Genomic DNA, 17763 nt, shown 5'->3' on the forward strand with positions numbered 1-17763 from the left:
AGACATCAAAAGAAGACCACAGTTTATTTCAAATCTTCATTTATATTAAAGAAAGAATAGAACTTCTAGACTGGAATAATACCCAATAGCCAGGTCTTATAAAATAAGTTTTTGGTTGGAAGTTTACAGGAGACAATGTACAGAAAATTAGCATACATGATGATTCTCAGCATAGTCATTAGAAAAAAGAGTGAGAGTCACAAGATAATGCATACATCTTGCATTGTATCCTAATAGGTGGTTCTGTAGCAACACTACAGTCATCAGTTTCTAGTTAGGATTTGTCAGTTCTGAAAGATGTTTTCTCCTTTAACTTTTGGAGAGAATTTCTCTCTGGTCTTAACAAAATTATGTAACACTTGGGGAAAAAGATGCATCCCAGCAGGCCAACACTAGAAGCTAAGATGGAGAAGACCTCCACAGCCACCATGACCTTACCCTTGGTGCTGTGGTAGACAGGGAGAAAGGTGACCCAGACACTGCAGAACAACAGCATGCTGAAGGTCAGCAACTTGGCTTCATTGAATGTGTCAGGAAGATTCCTGGCCAAGAATGCCACAATGAAGCTCCCAAAGGCAAGAAAGCCATGGTATCCCAAGACACAGTAGAATGCAGTAACAGCCCTTTTCACATACAATGATGATTTGGCCATGCTCAGAGTGTACATCAATGTCAATAGATGGAGGAGAAACTCCCAGCCAGATTGCAGACAGAATAATTTGGATGAAGGTACAGATGCCAATGATATAATTGGGTGCCCCTGAAGGCAGGTAGAACCTCAGCTTTCTTCCTGGGGCTGTGACTTCGAAAGCAAGAACAACAGTAACTGTTTTGGCCAACACAGTGGAAATAGCCACAGTGAATACAACTCCAAATGTGATTTGCTGCAGGATACATGTAGCTGCATTGGGATGGCCAATAAAGAGCAAGGGACACAGGAAACAAAAGTGGAGTGAGATGAGCAAGGTGTAGCTGAGACTGCGGTTATTGGCCTTGACAATGGGAGTGTCATGATGCTTCACAAATATGCCAAGAACCACAGTTGTGAATGCAGTAAAGCACAAAGCCATTAAGGTCAGAGCCATCCCCAAGGGGTCTTCATAGGTCAGAAAGACCACAGATTTGTGAAGGCACTGGTTTTTCTCGGCATTGGCATACTGCTCCTCTGGACACTTCAGACACTGATCCACATCTGATGGAGAAGGGAAAGTATGATTAGTGCAGTTTTAGCATTTTTAGAGACAAGGTATTTCAATTAAGTGTGCTGCAGAAGCAGTCCAATGTCTACATTCTTCCTGCGGATGTAGGTGAAAAGCATTGCTGCAAAGCAGTGCTTCAATTTCACTGTATTCACTCCTTATGTCTATGTGTAAGGAAACCAAATAATCATTATGTTGTGTATTTAACTGTGTGTTAATGATTACATTTGTCATCTTAAGGACAACACAGATATTTCAGAACAATTCTGGATATGATGTGAAAGTGACTTAAAGTTTTTAAGTGACAGAAGCTGAAATCTTTAACTATTGTTTTGCACAATGTATATTTTAAAGTCCTAGATCCCAAGAATGCACTGCTTGCTGATTTCTTTTTGTTCCGTGAATGCTGTCCGTATGATAGATGAAGACTGTGTCTTCTACTGGTCCAACACTTCTGATATATTTTCTTGTATGAATTTGTCAGATCAAATGCATTGACATAGAAGCAACATTAAACAGAATCAGTAGGAATTCTTAGAGTCAGAAAAATATACCCCAGAATCAAGTTCTCAACACAAAGGAGATTTATTTGCCTTGGAGTTGAATGGTGAGGGAATAAGAGACAAAGACAGGAGAGAGAGGATGAGGGAGAAGGAAAAGGACCATGGGAGATAGAGAATAGGTATTTGGCTGGAATACAAAGAACTGCCTCTGGATAGAGAGGAGACAGACATGCCCTGAAAGAAAATGGCAGTTTATAAAGTTAAAAGGGGCAGCCCATCTGAGGATGAAGTGTTGAATTTGATAGTCACATCAGTTAGGACAGTCACAAGGGAGTATGGCTGGCCTGACTTCATTATTTTTATATAAGGACCTTGATAGAGAGCCTTGGGAGGAGGAAGTGGCCAACTAAGGGAACAGACCTTGGTGGCTAGCTTTAAGTATGTAATTGTCAGCCTGTAGATAGTGTTTCATGTCTTTAATCCTAGCACAAGAGAAGCAGAGGCAGCAGAATTCTGTGATTTCAAGGACAGTGTGGTCTACAGAGCTAGTTCCAGTAGAGCCAGAGCTACACATAAAACCCTGTCTCAAAATAAAAAAAAACTGTAAATGCTTTAGGTAGTGTTTCTATTGCTGTGAGGAGAAAACATGAACTTGGCAACTCTTGTAAAGAAAAAACATTTAATTGGGTGTTTTAGAGTTCAGAGGTTTAGTTCATTATTATGGTTGGGCATAGTGGCATGCATGCAGACCTGGTGCTGTAGAGAGTACCTTAAAATTATACATCTTTTAACCATAGGCCTCTGTAATAACCTGACTCACTGAGTGTCTTGAGTGTATCTGAGACTTCAAATTCTGCCTCCAGAGTGACACACTTCCTCCAAAAAGACCACATTTCTTCAACAAGGCAACACCTACTAATAAGACCACTCATCATGACTTTGGGGGACAAATTACATTCAAACTAGCACAATAATTTAATGGTTCTTAGAAAGGCAAAGGGAATGCAGGAGAATGGCAGGGCTTGAAAGACACATGTTGGCCATACTTGGTTGGGCTAAATTCCCTTCAGAGTCATTAAGTTTGTGTGTGTGTGTGTGTGTGTGTGTGTGTGTGTGTGTGTGTGTGTTTGTATGTGTATCTACACAAAGAGTAGCAAAGAGCTCATGAATATCAGAGTGATTCAGTTTATATAATATAAAGAGGAGGAGGAAATGATAGAGGAATGCTATATAATTTTGATGTTTGAAAATGCAAAAATAATTAAACATATTAAATAAACATCCCCTTAGTTGTGGTCTCATCTGGTAGTAAGGACCCTGTACTCCTGAGGCTTGTTCAGAAGCAGCAGTAACCCTATCACTAAATGTAGAAACCTCTGTATATTTTTAAAATTAAAAAGCCCTACATCTTGATTCCATCACCCTTGGGAAGAGAAAGCACCTTCCTCCTCCCCTAATTTCTATTTATGTGAGACCCAGACTCTGTGAATGTTCCCCAGTGTGTAGGGGATAGTGATATAGCACCATGAGCAACCCAACACAAGAACATTCAAGCAAGAATAATAGCACAGAATGTTTGTTTTGAATAACGGACCCCATTCATAAGCTGTAGTCTCTAACCTGGCAAGATAAGGAAATGTGATTACAATTGCTCTGAATAAGTGGCTAATGGAAGAGAATCATGTTGTGCTTCTAGATTTTAAGCCTTTTTATCTAGGAAAATGACTTTTAGGACAGATGTAATTAGTTAACTTGTTTAAGGAACTGAACGTTGGCTCAGTTGTAAAGACAATGTACTGTTCCTGAAGCCCTGAGTTCATCCCCAGCACCCATGTCAGGTGTCTCATAGCTGTGACTCTACAGAGAAACTGGATGCCTGCCTTGCACATGCACCTGCGATTGTACACACACAACCACTGATCTCACCTCATACACATAAAGTAATTATAAAATATTTTTGCTTAAGTTTTGTTGTATTTATTTGTAAATACCCATTATTCTTATGGTTTTACATTTCAAACGGTTTCACTAGACTTTAATTACTTCAGTGAATGTTATATGTGTGATTGAATGAGGGTCAGAAAACAACTTCTAGGGATTGGTTAGCTCTTCCTACTACATAGAGATGAACTCGTCATCAGCTATAGTAGAAAGGGATTTAACTGCTGTGGCATATTATTGGCCATGAGTTTCATTTGGGGACTTTCATGTCATTGTATAGGTTGACAGGCAATAGAAGAGAAAAACAATCTCTCTGCTATTTGCATGGAACCAACTCTAAACGAATAATCATTTCACTAATAAGGGCTGTGTGGGTGACAACACCATTCAGATATTTGTGGCTAGGTGCTTTCATACAAAATAATTGTCTCTTATATTTGTGACATTATTAAATGGGTGATATACAGAAAAATATTGAATACAGGACTCTCCTGATTTTCTACATTAGGTGCCAACACTTATTCATACTTTCCTAGACTTCAAATCACATCAATCCTTTGATAAAGGAATTGCTGAATATTGCTTAAAGTTTTATATCTCATAGTGAACAATTTATGATAATTTTATAAGTAAATATTCCTGTTTCCATTAATTTTACAGAGGACTTTCATTTCGTTCCTAGCACCCACATAATAAAGTTCAGTGGCTCTGGTGCCCTGTTCTGTTCTCCATTGATTCCTGTACATATATGGTACCTAAAATTTTATGTAAGAATACATACATACATGCAATTTGAATAAATAAATATTGTTAAAGATTAATGACTGAAATAAAATCTACATGCAATTTTAGAATAGATAATCACACTAGGTAACACCTTGTGTAGAATTCTCTCAAACTTCAGTTTAATTATCAAAACTGTTTCTTTGAGAAAAAGACTCATGACATGAATTTTCAATGAGTAAAAGCTGTATGCCATGGCAAAAGGTGTTAATTGGAGATATGCTGTCATTGATCACATTGCTATAAAAACAAACATAGGGATCATCCCTGTATGGGTTATAGAGGATGATCATTGAGAAGAATTTATCTAGCAGCAAGCACTCACTTGTCTCATTAGTTATTTCATTTTCTGGGCAGGGTTTGCAATCAAAACAGCAGACTGTCATTCCCTCTTTTCTAAATTTTCTGAATCCGGGACCACAATCAGCACTGCACACAGAGGGCGGCATCTGAGAAAAATTAGACAAATGCTGTTATCAGGAGTTTTACCTACTCCTTACATATCTGTATTATATGAGCATGGTGAAATAAGCTTATTTTATATACACAAAATTACTGACCACATTTTATATATACAATAACATTTCACTTAGTATATATATGAATCTGTGGAAATAATAATGTAAAGTTGAGCAGCTTCAATTTTTAGAAATTTAGAGAGTATAGGTTGTTTGTTGTGGGCAAACACTATGGTGCTTGCAAATTGATATTTCTAGTTAATTTTTGTCAACTTACCCCAAAGTACATGAAAATGCTAGTGGGAACCTCAACTAAAAAGTCTTCTTCAGTGAACTAGCCAGTCATCCTACTTTTAATACATTTTACTAATTGGTTCTTGATTTAGGAGTGCTAAGCCAACTCTGGACATTGCTGTCCCTAGGCAGGGCATATGAGAAATCAAGCAGAGCAAGCCAGTAAGTAGTGTTTTTTCACCTAAGGCTCTACACTTTAGTTGCAGACTCCAGAATCCTTCCTTGTCTTTCCTTAACTGTAAGCCATGAACCTAATCAACCATTCCTCTTCACCTTTTTTATAGTCAGTGTTTAATTACAATGATAGCATAGCAAGCTAGAACTAGTGGACATCTGAAACGGGAAATAACTTCTCATATCTCAGATAGCATACATGAACTCCGATAAAATATCACTGCAAAGCATGAAATATGGAATATAAGAAAACAAAGGTAAATGGCAGAGCCTGGGACATTTGTAGTGATAAAGTACTTACTGCATTCACAAGAATTGAAGTGGAAGGTGCAGTTTTTCCTGGGGCAAAAATTCTTTATGAAAGCTATATACTGGGGGAACCTGAATAAAAATTAGCTTGCTTAATCTTAATTGAAGGTTTTTTTTTAAGTAAAAATACAAAATCTTCGTTTCATTAAAAATCTGCTTAGAGGGATCTGTATGCTGCTTCAGAAAGTTGATGATTGTTCTGTATTCACAGTCAGTTCTGTGTTGAAACTGCAGTGTCTCTTATGCACTGGCTTGTTGCTAGAGTTTTCTTGCCTTGCCCACAGTCAGGACAAATCTTTGTCACCCGCCAGTCCCACAGCTGCTCAGACCCAACCAAGTAAACACAGAGACTTATATTGCTTACAAACTGTATGGCCATGGAAGGCTTCTTATTAACTGTTCATATATCTTAAATTAATCCATTTCCATAAATCTATACCTTGCCATGAGGCTGGTGGATTACCGGCGTCTTCACATGCTGCTGGTCATGGCAGCAGCTGGCAGTGTCTCTCTGCCTCAGCCTTCTGCTTCCCAGAATTCTCCTCTCTCCTTATCCCACCTACTTCCTGCCTGGCCACTGGCCAATCAGTGTTTTATTTATTGACCAATCAGAGCAATTTGACATACAGACCATCCCACAGCACTTCCCTTTTTCTTTTTTTTAAAAAGGAAGGTTTTAACTTTTACACATCTCCAAAGCCAGCTTGGTATATGGGAATTTGGGCGTAGCTACTCTTACTAATTCCTGAGGGAGGGGGGTGCTGTATCTTATGGGGACACAAAGAAAATTTTAGGATCATGGAGTAGTCCGTGAGACTGTATCATCTGAGCCAGTTGCCTTGAAACGATTCTGGATGTTGGATCATCTGTGCCATGGTGTCATCGGAGACCTTTCAGGTGGTCTTGGCTGGTCAAACCTGATGTATCTTAATCTGGAACAAATCCACAGCCTCTGGCTTTCTGTAGAAACAAAAGCAGAGCCTCTTTTCCAAAGCAACATATCCTTATAGCCAAATTTTGAAGTCAAGGTACCTTTAAAATATACATTTTGGCATAACTTAACAGCTTTTGCAATCAAATGTTTTTCTTCAGTTACAAATAACAAAGAGAACATAATCCAGATTCTCTGTGTGGTAGCCATCTTTATGTGGCTTATTTTTTATATTACCTTGAGCCTATTGCTTTAAACTGCAGCCTTTTAAGCCTGAAACGGCGCTGTGGCTGCTGGCTCCACCCACTTCAGCTTCCCAACATGGTGGTGGTACATTTTCCGCCAGCTTTGGGAGCCATCAATTCTCAGAAATAGTGGGTCTATGCTTCTTATCAAAGCAGCTTGTAGCCCAGAAACCTCTTTTTGTTTTGTACTAGCAAAGGCTAAATCCACTATGCAGTTTAATGTGCCACTTGCAGAGGACTCATTCCCGCCATACTGTAGGTCCATCACACACACCAGGAACCCACCAGTAACTCAAACTGGCAGCTGCTTCTCATTTGAGAAAGACAATTAGGAAGCTGTTTTTAGTTCCGTTTTAGAATCTTTTTCTCAGGTTTTAGGTGGAAACTCTTGCCAACTCGTTGGGCGCCATTTGTTGCTAGAGTTTTCTTGCCTTGCCCACAGTCAGGACAAATCTTTGTCACCCGCCAGTCCCACAGCCGCTCAGACCCAAACAAGTAAACACAGAGACTTATATTGCTTACAAACTGTATGGCTGTGGAAGGCTTCTTATTAACTGTTCATATATCTTAAATTAATCCATTTTCATAAATCTATACCTTGCCATGAGGCTGGTGGCTTACCGGCATCTTCACATGCTGCTGGTCATGGCGGCAGCTGGCAGTGTCTCTGCCTCAGCCTTCCGCTTCCCAGAATTCTCCTCTCTCCTTATCCCACCTACTTCCTGCCTGGTCACTGGCCAATCAGTGTTTTATTTATTGACCAATCAGAGCAATTTGACATACAGACCATCCCACAGCACTGGCTCTTTCATATTCTCCACAATACGGTTAACTATAAATCTTCCTTTTCTTTCAAAGTTTTCTTGAAGAAGGTCAATACACTATTGGTAGACCATAACTCCTGATATAAACTAGGCTGATTTAGTTACCATGGAGATCTGAGTCTCCTTCCTCCTGAATACTGGGATTAAAATATATGCTGTCAGCAGACACATTGCTTCCTTTCTTTTCTGTTTATCATGTTTACAATTTCTTTTTGTACTTGTTAAGATATTAAGAACTATTTTGAAGAAGAGTGGAGAATATGTATATAGTTGTTCCATTTCTGACCATTATTTTTAGACAGAGTCTCTATATGCAAGCTAGCATGTTTGGACTTCCCATGCAGGTAAGACTGGACACACAAGCAGACATAAATTTCCCTGTCTGTTCCTCCCAGGAGTTTGGATTAAAAATATGAACCACCACATACATCTGGCCTCACTGATGATTTTAATGGAAATGCTTTGAGTTTCTCCTCATATAGTATAATGTTCACAATATGATTGTCATAGAAAATCTATTTAATGTGACCAGTCTGCACAATGTAATTATTTATTAATAAAGGAAAAAAAAAACCTTATTAAGTCAAGATGTGTTCAGTCTACTGTTTCAGGTTTTTTTTTTTATTTTAATTCTGAATGAATGCTGAACTTTGTTAAGAGCCTTTTCTGCCCATATTTAAATGATCATGTATTTCTATCCTTGAGTTTATTTATGTGCCACATTTAATTTACTGATGTGCATATATTAAGCCAGATTTGTATCCCTAGAATAAAGTCATCTTTGATATAAGGACAGGTAATTCTGCTGTGTCATTGAGATATATTACTCAGTGTTTAGTTGAGAATTTTTCCATCCATGTACATGAATGTGGTTAGTCTCTAGTTCTCTTTATTATGCTTCATTTATTCCACATTCTTTCACCATATATTGAAAGGAGGGATTTCTGCATGTTTGTAAGTGAGGTTAGATTCTAGAAGCAAAAATGATTGTTGGTTTTACAAACCAATCTTGATGTTTGTGTATTTTCATTACAGAATATGAAGACTAACATTGAATTGTTATTGAGAATTATTTGCTAATTTTGGTCTGTTATAATATTTAATATTCTTCTAAGAATTGTTTTTCTGTCTGGTGTTCTAGTGCTGTATTGGTAATACTTGATCATTTGAATATATCTTACTTTTCCATACATAGATATTCTTCAAGTGTTTCCATAGTACTATAAAATGTTTATGAATTCCTATAAATTATGTTCATCATTTCGCATTGCTCTGTCTTTGTATTAATCAGGGTTCTCAGGAGTAACAAATCTTACAGAATGAATATGTCTCTGTCTCTGTGTCTCTCTATATATGTATGTTTACATATATACAAATTTTTAGAATGTCTTATAGGCTAAAGTTTAGCTATTCCAAAAATTGCTGCATGTGAATGGAAAACCCAAGAATCCAGAAACTGCTTAGTCCCTGAGGAAGAAAGTCTTCAGTATATATTAGAACCCCAAAGAAATAGGTTCTAAAGCCAGTGAAAGAACAGGTGTGCTAACAAGGTAAGAGCAAGTAGATAAAGAATAATAGCTCCCTATTTCAATGTTCTTATATAGACTTCCAACAGAGAGTGCAGCCCTAGATAAACATGAGCTTTCCAAAATCAAATTATCTGGATTAATGATGTGTCTTCCCAAATTAAGTCCCAGATAAAATATGTGTTTTTTCCCTTCTTAAAAAATCTCAATTTGGAGTCTTTCTTCTCCTAGCTGATCAACCTGGCCTCTAGGCTTTAGGCTCTGGGTTAGAACCTGTTTCCCCACACCCCTATTCATTGCTGCCCCAGTTGCAGGCCAGAAGGCAGTGCTCCTGAAGGCAGGGCTGACAACCACCATTCTCCTTCAGACACTACAACCTATAAGACCCATTCCACTGCCCAACCCCAACCATCTTAGGAGACTGCAGCTGCTTCCTGAGACATGAACTTTGCCAGCTCTGATTGGATCAAGAGGTGATTCTTTGTTCTCCTAGCCAAACACCTAGACTCTAGGCTTTAGGCCCAGGGGCATAACATGCCCCCCCATACCTCTACCTATTGCAATCCAGGTGCAGGCCAGCAAACAGGACTCCTGCAGACAGGACTGATGACCACCACTCTACACCAGACACTGTAACCTACAAGTTCCACTCCATCGCCCAACCCAACCCATCCCCCAAGACTGCAAGTGCCCCTGAGATACCGAATCTACCAGCTCTGATTAGACCAAGAGATGAGTCTTTGTTTTACTAGCCAATTATCCCAGACTCTAGGCTTTAGGCTCCAGGGCACAATGGCCCCATACTCCCACTAATTGTAGTCTCAGTTGCAAGCCAGTGGCAGGACTCCTTCAGGCAAGCCTGACTAGGGGCACCCCCCAATTGCACTCTATAACCAACAAGCTCCACTCCATTGCCCAAAACTACCCATCCCCCAAGACCACAGCTGAGAATAAGACCTTACCAGCTCCAATTGGACCAAGAGCTCCAATTGGACCAAAGTGCCAATTAGACCAAATGTGACTCCCTGAGACACAGATATTATTGGCACCAAATCAAAGAAGAGATGGGTAGATGCCAGTTTAAGAATATATTCAACAGAATAAAAAGCCATATAGTACTACAATAATGTAGTGGTTCTACATCAGCAAGACGTGAACCCAAAGTACAAGATACAGAAGAAAATGACCTTAAAAATGATTTTAAGATGATAGAGGCTTTAAAGAGGAAATGAAAATTTCCCTTAAAGAAATCAATGAAAAGAGGAATAAATTATTGGAAAAAATCAATAAATCCCTTAAATAAAGCCAAGAAAACCAATAAAAAGCAATCAAACAGGTGAAGGAATCAGTGCAAGACTTGAAAACTGAAATAGAAGCATTAAAGAAGACACAAACTGAGGGAATGCTCAAAATAGAAAAAACTGAAGAGATGTAAAGGACTGTTGCTGCTCATGAACAGGGCTCAAGTTTTTTTTTCAGGTACTTATTTTGTTCCACTAAGTTGTCTCTGGTTTCTAGGGATCCAAGTTACTGTTTTGGAATCCTTATGCACCACGCATTCCAATGTTAAACAGACATACATGTAGACACAACATTCATACCCACAACAAAGAAAAAGAAAGAGAAAAAACAAGGTTATAATTCTCAGGGTATATAAAAGTATCATGAAAATGTTATGTTTATGTATGGCTAGATATGTTAACAATTTAGGACATATTGGGAAAAAAGCTTAAAACAAATTTTGTAATACAAGATAATGATTTGCATATGTTTAATTTGATCCATGTCAAAGGTTCAGCAGAAAAGAGGTAAACCATTGTGTGGTAAACAGAGTAGTACCAAGAGAATTTTGCTTAATTTACTGGAAACAATATTAAATGATGGTAACAAGCATTTTTATTTTTATATTAAAAAACAGACACATGTCTAGCATGATAAAAACTTAATGTGTGCATGTCTGAAATCCTCAAAGAATTATTAAAACATCACATCAAGAATTGAAAAGCAGAGACATATTAAAGGAAGCCAAAGAATGTTTCTTTATGTGACAATCTATTTCATTTCACTAAGTTACAAGGAAGCACAAATGGATCAATTTACAGTTTTCCTGCTTTGTAATGGAAATCAGACTCACCTCTCTACTTCCTGTGGCCCACTCTATAATGTCTTCATATAAATACAGCTGTTGACCATGTAGAAAATATGGGCTAAACTTTCAAATCTTCACCTTAAGTCCAAGACCATTTGGAAAATTCCAAATCTGGAAAATGTCATACTCTGCCTGCAGTTTTTCTTTCTGTTTCATATTTACTTTGTCCCCAGCAGTATAGGTGAAGTTGGTCTTCCTAAGAATGGAGTGCAGCTGAAAGACAGTCAACATTGCATAGTGTGTGCCCTTCCTTGAAGTCAGAAAATGTATTCTGATTCCATTATAAATATAACTTTATTGAAGGTGCACAGTTGAGGAATCTCAATGAAAGCAAGTGGATTAATATAATTATCATAATATTCCTAAAATTTTAGTTCTTTCAGAGGAAACCACCAAACACAAATGCAGTCATACATGCAGACACCAAACTGAATATTAAACATGCACACACATAGACACACACTCATATACAGATATACATACATAATACAGCCACATACTGTTTACTCACACATGCATATGTAAACCAAGACACACATGGGAACATTGAGGCATACTAAGACACACTTATGTATCCAAATAGGCACAAATCACACACATAGGCACATGTAGACTCATGCACTAAAAAATACACACAGGAAAATACACAAGAACACATATTCAGAAAAAACACATTGATGTAAGACAAATTTGTTCTCACTGCTACAGACAGATATGAATATAGACAGAAGCACATATTTATACACAATATATATATAACACAGGTATACACACAGATACACAGAACTACACAAACATATATCCATAACCAGTGACAACCATCCAAACACAAATGGATACATACACACACATACATACATACATAAATATATACATCACAGCATTATTTCCTGTGTACTTTCCAGAACCTAAAGTGGAGGCAGAAAAATTTCCACTACGCTGATTATCACATATTTGACAATTAACGAACAAAAGCTTATCTTTCCATCATGGAGAGGATTAATGAAGAACTCATGCTTCCAGTATTAGAAGAGGGATGATGATATTCAGGTGCTCTATAGCAAAATCACTGAATTTCATTGATAAATTGTGTGTTCCACTCTACTGTCTTTGCATTTAAGTCTTATGGCAAACACTAGATTTTTTTTAGGAAGAAAAATGTTGAGAAACCTTTAAATTTGGTAAAAATATTTCCTAATCAACTAAAATAGGGCACCAGAGAGACTACTGACTTTGATGAAAGCAAATATCATCCAATAGAAGAAATATTACCTTCAAGCAATTTGATTAGAATCCTTTCCCATTGTTCATTGGCTGAAGAAGCATCTTACTGAAGAAATGGGCCACCATATACACAGCATCATATATATCATAATTGCCATCATTAAATGCCATATCAAAAGTTTCTAAATTTAGCCATTCCAATGAGGCATTGGATGAGCAATTCATCAATGTCTGACACTTAGAATCTGAAACTTCACAGTTAAATTTCATCCACTCCAGACTTGCCAGGATTTCATTTGGGGTGAGAGGGCTCAAGGTCTGGAGAAAATTTTTAAAACCAGAAATCTCAGCATGATGGTGTGCAAAAGCTAGAGTCCTGTACGATGAGTCAAGTGTGAAGTCGCTCTTGCTTGGAATGACATCCCACTGTGAGGTGGTGATCCATATTCTCTGTATACCTAGAGATTCCCACATTCTAAAGCTCACAGCTAGAGTACTGTCTGTGTCACCATAAATGATAACAACATTTGCGGATGATGTCATTATTTGGTTACAATACACTTCAGCTCTTGACATGTATAAATGCATGTTGACCAGAATCATGTTCACAAAGGCAAAGCAGATTGTATTTTGTTCCATCTCTCTTCTCAAATCTGAGAGAAACTGGGTGCCCTGATCATTATCTGAAATGGCCAGTCCTACCCAGTTCCAGCTGAAGTGAATTATGAGGGAGATCATGGCCATGGCTAGAGTTGTGTCCTTTGGGGCCATCTGATACAAATAAGGAAACTGTTCCTGATCACTCAGGATAGGATGGAAGGGTCCAAAGGTAAGCTGAACGATCTATGACACAAAGTGGAAGCATGAGGTATCATGCACTCCTAACAACTTCATAAACACACTTTTCTGAAAAGAATTCTTAAATAGCTCCTTACTTGTTAATTCGTCTCTTATCTATACTTGAAAAGGGGAAATACAAAAGGCCCATAAAATCCCTTGAACTACATAGTTTTACATAAGTGTAAGGTCAGTTCCCCCCTCACACTCTTCTTAGCATCTTGGAATGGCATTAATAGAGACAGGATTTCTTGCAACCCAACTCTCAAAATCTCACCTGCTGTGAATATCTGAGGTCCATTGCTTTACCAAGTATTAAAGATTTTGCCCAGTTTGGTCCTGAAAGCACCACTCTACACATGTTATTTCCATCACATTTATAATTCTCAGGATTATCAATGCTCACAGAAGATTGAATGTCACTGTACATTTGCCAAATAGTATTACATTCACTTGCAAAATATTGAAATGCTAATGACATATTTGGTAAAAGATCAGGGTTTCTGTTGACTTCATCCACTGTAAACACTAAAGCCAGTACAATGGGATTGCCTTCACTTCCTGGTCTGCAAAAGGTTACAGTGATTAATAGGGACAGAGATATAAAGCTAATTATGTAGTCAGTAAAAGGACTATCCTGTACTGGATGGTTTTCCCAACCACACCCACAGTTTGAAACAAATATTCTGCATTGGGATGTTGGGCTGACAGAAGAATATGGATATTTGCAAAATGTTTAAAAGTTCATGAGAGTGCATCTACCATAAATAAGATGAGACACTGGTGTCTTTGACAGAGAGCATTACCCATCTCTGGTTTTTGAGTGCTTTCTCTGGAGGTAAAGACAAGGCCTCAGGATTTGATGAAATAATAAATCTGATCATGCTTTCATTTTTAAATATTTGAGCAATATGAAAAAAAGCACATGAATTGTGAGCCATTGAGTTTGTGGTACTTTCTTATGACAGCAACTGATTTAGGTAAAGCAGTCACAAATATCAGGTGTATGCACAATAGTCTGGGCAACATTTGGCTCTTGTACTTACAATTCTTTATAATCAGTGGGCAATATAGTTAACATATCTCATCCTGACCATCTTCATATTCTTTTCTCTCTATATATTGCAGTCATAAAATCTTTTTAGGGATTTATTTTTAATGAACTCAAATACCAGAAATGTACTTGTTTAAATTGCATGCCTATATTCATCTGTGAGTATGGACAGTATTAGTGCTCACTTAGGCTATAACTAGGAAATAGATTCCACAAATTTGAATGGCAGTTAGCTGTAGACTAAACTGGCTTCAAATGCACAGAGATGCACTTTGTCTGGGTCCTAAGTACAGCAATTAAGGACATGTACTTCCCTTCTGTATTGTTCACCTATTTATATTTACACTGGCATGTCATAAATTCACAATGGTTATATCAGAAGAAAATAATTTCTTCTTCTAGAAAATATCTTTTGAATATCATTCCAGTCACATTAACAAAAAACGAGCATCTTACTGAGATTTGAATGTGCCAATGTTACAAGTTCTTTTGTCTATTCATTTGTTTGTTTGTTTTCTAGACTGGGTTTCTCCATGTAGTTTTGTGCCCTTCCTGATTCTGGCTTTGTAGACCAGGCTGGCCTCAAACTCACAGAGATCTGCCTGGCTCTACCTCTCAAGTGCTGGGATTAAAGAAGTGTGCCACCACCACGCAGAATGTTGCATGTTTCTTAAATAGAAATTTCTAAAATGTAAAATGCATGGAAAAGTTTATGGAGTTTTATGCAATAAAAATGGGTAACAGGTGAGTTGAAATAGAATAGTAGCAATTTGTGTTCATGTTTATGGGAAGAATAATAACTCGTGTTTCTTTCTAGTAATCTCAAACTATTTGACCAATAAAGATCAAATATACAACTTCATTCTGAATATTTCTCAAAGAGTTATATACAATTTTTTCCCACTTAGGAATTTTAACACTGTGGTATCTTTATGTATGAAAATAGGAATTTATCTACACATTTTAAATAAGAATAACTTTAGAATATCCTTTGTTATTACACAGGGGAAAGTGTCATTGAAAAAAATAAAATAACACACATCAGGTATTTGATATTAGAACTTGTTAAAATCAAACAATATATCCAGCACACTAAACATAAAGAAACATCAATTAATTGCGCTGTTAGAGTCACCAAGTGGACTAAAGTGCTGTCCTTAAAACAGCTATCAGCAGGTAACAGAATCAAAATGTGTATAGTGCTGCAATTGGTAAAATATGCATATATAATTAATAACATTACTTAATGAAAACCGTAAGAGGTAAGTGTAATATAGGTGTCAGACAATAAACAGCATAGATATAAAGAGAGAAGAAACATGCTTCTTAAATAATGGAAAAGATGAGCTAGTCAGTAACTTCACTAACCCTGTTCTCAATTGTTGCCAAGTATCACATGCCACAGCTGCTTTAAGGCAAGTGATAAGGGAAGTAAGCAGTCACCACCGTTAGTAACAGCCTCACTTTTTGAAGAACGAAAGCCTATCATATACATTCCATATAATACTTCTTTACTCTAAAGAGAAAGTTAAGAATTGGACTTTGAAACTAAAGTCCAGTGGTTATACATATATATAAGTGAAGTATGGAGAAACAGGAACACATATGAAGTTCAAAGTGGACAAGTTTCCTACTTACATTCTGGATGCATCTTTATAAGTCCTTCTTTGATCACATGCAGAGCATCTGAGAAAGTAACTGAAAATCTATGTGAAAATTCTCCCCAGCTAGCTATGCTACAAATATTACTTGCCCTGGAAGTGCATTAGGGCCTACACATTGATGGAATACCCATCAGCTGATTCTACAGACATTTACTTGTATCCATTTAGGATGAGAGTCAATAAAACAGCATTGGATTTCTTTCAATAAGACATCACCTGCTCCTATGCTGTGGAAACTATGAAGATGAGGGCTATATGTAGTGGAACAATATATAGTGTCCTTTCTTCACTCAGATTCCAGCCTTGTATATTGCATGGTAACTGGGAGAGTAAAAAGAAAACTCTCTGGACAAATTGAAAGACAAATAGCATGAGCCTCTAAAAGAATTTGGGGTTTTTTTTGGTGTGCAGGTGGTTTTAAAAGGGCAGATGATTCAAGACATTTCTCTCATCCTAATCCTCTCAATCCTTCATGAAACATCCATGATGGCATTTACATAGAAAACACAAAGGCACTTACTCTTCATTGAAACTGTGTATGAAATCCTTTATGTCCAGTGGCCATGGCACTGTGTAAAATAAAAAGCCACATATCCCCAATTCTCCAACCACATATTCAATATTCTTCACTTTCCAAAAGCACTTGGGACGAACGAAACTTGCCAACTGAAGTGGAATGTTCAGGATCAAGAAGAGCAAAATCATCTTGAACATTTTTTTCTGTTCTAAGCCTGGGAACTTGGGATTGTTATGTGATATGAAGATCAGCACATCACGGATATCTCCACCATGATATCTCCACCTGCTTTTATTTCTGTGGCCAAATAAGGGGCAATTTATGCATTCATGATTCCTTTTATTTTTATGCAGTTGTTTCCATACCCATTGAGAATACTTTGAAACTCTCTTGCCTGGGGCTAAGCATCTGATGTCCACAATCCCTGTCATGAAATTTGGCTGATAAACACATATGAGATTGGTAGAGGTAGTTTCATGATATCAATAATCTTTTTGGAAATTAGTGCCCCAGGGGAGATGACATTTTGAGAAAATTTGGTTCCATGTGTGCATCATCGATGTGTTATTGTTATCAGCTTCAGAAATGATGTCAGGGGAATTTGCAAGATTATAGACAATGAGACATGCTTTATTGGTTCAGGACTCCCTAAATCAGAATTCATGTTTATACATTGGGAATTGTACCACAAACTCCACATCAGGGGAAAGCAGCTTCTTGTTTAGAGCAATTGAATTACACACAGCAGGTACAGTGGGGCCTACTCTACACCAGTGACAGGTAAAGAATATCTAGCTAAAGCCTGTGATTCCATTATCTTGAAAACCAATAATGAGTCAAAAACATTTAATTTCCTGAACATGACTCTTCCAAAATTACCCAGCTCAACAAAGAATCACAGTTTATTTGCAAATTAAATGTTGATTTTAAATACTCAATGGGATCCAGAAAGAACACTTGATCTGTGTGCCTCATTTCATGTACTACATAAGACATATCACTCCTCCTCCTCCAAACCAATCATTACTAATGAGGAGTTAAGTTAAATATTTGATGTCTAAACCAAGATACCTCTGTGTGATCCTCAGTTCTCACAGACCAATACCATGTCTTGATCCATTTCTTCTTGTT

At 37.4% G+C, this 17763-nt stretch overlaps 1 pseudogene; it reads right to left on the reverse strand.

Annotated features, from left to right (window-relative positions):
• Positions 1 to 274: 274 nt before the first annotated feature.
• LOC102906153 (vomeronasal type-2 receptor 116-like) lies at positions 275 to 16820 on the reverse strand (annotated as a pseudogene).
• Between the last annotated feature and the right edge of the window lie 943 nt (positions 16821 to 17763).

This window comes from Peromyscus maniculatus, chromosome 1, assembly GCF_049852395.1.
Source record: "Peromyscus maniculatus bairdii isolate BWxNUB_F1_BW_parent chromosome 1, HU_Pman_BW_mat_3.1, whole genome shotgun sequence".
NCBI lineage: Eukaryota > Metazoa > Chordata > Mammalia > Rodentia > Cricetidae > Peromyscus > Peromyscus maniculatus.